Source organism: Parambassis ranga, unplaced genomic scaffold (genome assembly GCF_900634625.1).
Source record: "Parambassis ranga unplaced genomic scaffold, fParRan2.1 scaffold_22_arrow_ctg1, whole genome shotgun sequence".
Lineage (NCBI taxonomy): Eukaryota > Metazoa > Chordata > Actinopteri > Ambassidae > Parambassis > Parambassis ranga.
Genome location: NW_021144778.1, coordinates 2,285,301 through 2,288,934, shown reverse-complemented (window position 1 = coordinate 2,288,934; position 3,634 = coordinate 2,285,301). Strand labels below are relative to the sequence as shown.

Sequence of the window (3,634 nt, the reverse complement as noted above, 5' to 3'; positions counted from 1 at the left end):
AATAGAAGACAGAAAACTTACCAACAGTAGTTTCAAGCAGAGGCAGATGGCGGGTAGGACAGAGGCTGATCTCCTGCGCATGCTCTTGCTCTGCTAGTTGAACTCATTCGGTTTGAGAGGGCCACGGGAGTCAAAGCAAATATATATTTATGTTACATCTGCTAAACATATTTGGGTATTGTTGGAATTAATAACATTTTCATAAGACAAACAAAATAATGTTTCACCTCTAAGAGGGGCTTGAATCAGTTTTTTGAGTGCAGTGAGTCTGCTCCCTATGTCCTCAACATGTGTTTTTAGCATTACATCCCAGTCAGTGGTGTCAAAGCAGTCCCTCAGACCATCCTCTGCCTCAGCTGACCACTTCCTGATTGAACGTGTGGTTTTAGACATCCTTTTGACCAGGGGGTGTACTGTGGCTGCAGGTGAACCAGGACCATAAACGCCTCGGGGTGCTTTGTCTGCAGTCTTGCTGTTACTGTGTGTATCTTCTCATAGGCAGCTGATGCGTCCACGCTCGGTGGGGCGTAAACACAGAGCACGATCACATGACTTAGTTCCCTCGGCAAGTAATATGGCCGCAGGCTAACAGTTCCAAGTCCTGACAACACAGTACCTTTTTCACTGAGACATGTCCTGGGCAACACCAACCTTCATTCACGTAAGTGATGAGCCCCCCACCTCTGCTCTTCCCACAAGCGTTCGTGTCTCTGTCGGCTCTCACAGCAGTAAAGCCTGGTAGATCCACGTTAGCATCCGGTTTCATATCAGTGAGCCACGTCTCTGTGAAGATGTATAAGCTGCACTCACAGTAACTCTGTTGATTGTTCAGCGCAAACAGCTCATCCATCTTATTCGGTAGTGAGTTGACATTCCTTATTATTGCCGAGGGGATCGCTGGCTTAAAATGTCTACGTGCAGCCTCTACTTTCACTCCTGCCTTACAGCCCCTGTACTTCTTCCTCAGCTCTCCCTGGACCTTGTGCTGCATTCTGACGTTAGTCCTCAGTGCAAAGACTTCTTCTCTTGAATAAACAATATCATTTGTAGATTGCTTCTAGGAGTTTGAGCAGACTGCTGTTTACAGGGTCTAAGTTGGAATATGAACTTGTTTGGGTTAAAGACAATTGCTATACATGTAAACATAAGACAGACCTTCAATCTACTGAAGTTGAAAGATGAGGGCTCGTCTGGGAATTGAACCCAGGACCTCTCGCACCCAAAGCGAGAATCATACCCCTAGACCAACGAGCCACATGTGACCTCTTTTTTTTCATGTTTCAGTCAGTGCAAGAACAACACAAAGCACATGTTCTTCTTAGTTTGACATTGGTAAAGATATGTACAAAGATTTCTGGTTAGGAATATATAGTGTTGAACAGGGACTTGAACCCTGGGCCCTCAGATTAAAAGTCTGAGTTCCTTCAAGATCCACCCACAGAGATCCTAAACACATATAACTCAGATTCCCAACCAGAATAGTAGCAGAACTGAAGACACCACTTGGAGGAGTGTCTTCAAAAACCAATCCTTGAGTCCAATGTACCAACCAGCACACAGTAAGTGAAACAGGCATGTCCACGCTTCAACAATGAAAACACAGATTGGCCGTATGGGGATTGAGCTAACCGGCCCTATTGACTAACTTGACTGTTATTCTGGAATTCTGCCTATCATTCCGGAATACTGATGTCTATACTGGAATGCTACCGCTTATTCTGGACTTCTGCATTTCATTGCAAAATTTTGACGTTCATTAGGGAATGCTTTTCATTCTGGAATGGTGTCTTTCATTCCGCAAATCTGCTTTTCATTCTGTTATGCTGACTTTTGTCCTGGAATGTTGCCTTCCATTTTGGAACACACGCTTCCATGACATCACAGGCCACTGTCGGGTTAGGGGTTTAATCCCAGAATTTTGTCTACCATTCCGGAATCCTTCCTATCATTATGGAGTGGGTGGATGGATGTCTATTCCAGGATGCTCTCATTCTAGATTTCTGCCTTTCATTTGGGAATGCTTTCTTCCATTCTGGGATGCTTTTCATTCCAGAATGATGTCTTGCTGACTTCTGTTCCACTATACAGAGTGTTATTCGGGAATTCTGCCTATCATTCCGGAATACTGATGTCTATATCCTGGAATGCTGCCACTTATTCTGGATTTCTGCCTTTCATTCCGGAATTTTGAATTTCATTCTGGAATGCTGCCTTTCATTCTGCAAGTGCTTTTCGTCCAAGGCACTGTGTTAAGGTTGCAGTCTCCACTGGAGGACAATCCTGAGAAAGAAACTGGTACAGCCAAAGGATAAAACTCCCAGGGAGAAACACAGCAATGTGATATATGCAGTCCAGTGCAGTGAGGAATGCTCTGATCTGTACATTGGAGAAACTAAACAACCACTCCACAGAAGAATGGCTCAGCACAGGAGAGCCACCTCCTCAGGACAAGACTCAGCTGTTCACCTCCACCTCAAAGACAAAGGACACTCCTTTGAGGACAACAATGTTCACATTTTAGACAGGGAGGAAAGGTGGTATGAAAGAGGAGTTAAGGAAGCATCTATGTTAAGCTGGAAAAACCTTCCCTTAACAGAGGTGGTGGCCTCAGACACCATCTTTCTACCACATACAATGCAGTGATTCCATCCATTCCCAGGAAGTTTGCACATACTCACAGTAAGAACAAAGGGCTGTCAACCAGTCCCCCTCCGGCAGTTTCATAGTCGTTAGCCAGAACATCACAGGTAACTATGGAAACATTTAGTGCTATTGTTTGTGAGTTTTACCCAGACCCACCCACATAGGTCTGTAAACAACATATAAACCATGTTTCCCACCAACAGTTAGAACTGATGAAGCTGCTTGGATGAGCAGAGAAACCTCTTAGAGAAAACTCTACAAGTCCAGACGCCTTGCTTCAATCTTCTCTACAAACATGCCAAAGCAAACTGTTTTTTCCAACAATGTTACACACTGAGTTTTGAAGGTCTTAACCACTAGTCTTAAGTTGGAATGTTTACCACACGTGTCAAAACTTGTAATTCACGTGTGTTATTACCCACAGACTCCCATGTTAAAATGTCCAACTTCACAGCAGAAATGAACATGTTTACAGCCTGGTACAAAAAAACATTCTGGTCTTAAATGATAGGTTCTCTTCTAGTGTCAATTGTAGGGGGGATGAATTTTTATTACAACTCACTCGTTTTGAGTGACAGATGGTTGCCATATCACAGCACGAGTTTCCTCTTTCCACGATCGCCCGCCCCCCTAAACTCCACTAGTGCTCCCCCTCTTTGTCTCTGTCCATAGTTTTCACTGTTGAACTTAAAACACAGCACGACGAGGAAGGGATTTGAACCCACGCGTTCAGAGCACACGCGAAAACACGCTGCAAAACTCGAACAAGGTCATAGAAGTGCTGACTGTCATGAACTTTACTCCTCAGTCTTTGAAGGAGAACTTGTTTCTGTCACAACTTTTGCCTTAAACATAAGCATCCGTTGTTCTGGTAGACTAGAGCTGAAACACAATGGAGTCTGGAGAGAACTGGGTGGATACTCTAACTTGACCCTGAAGACGACAGTTGTAATATGTCAACAGCTGGACTGTGGCTGCCCAGTTTCAGCAG

General features: G+C 44.3%; 1 non-coding gene across 1 annotated transcript; it reads right to left on the bottom strand.

Moving 5' to 3' along the window:
- Positions 1-1,182: 1,182 nt before the first annotated feature.
- On the bottom strand, positions 1,183-1,254 carry trnap-ugg (transfer RNA proline (anticodon UGG)). Its single transcript has one exon. It is a non-coding gene; the product is annotated as a tRNA-Pro (tRNA).
- Between the last annotated feature and the right edge of the window lie 2,380 nt (positions 1,255-3,634).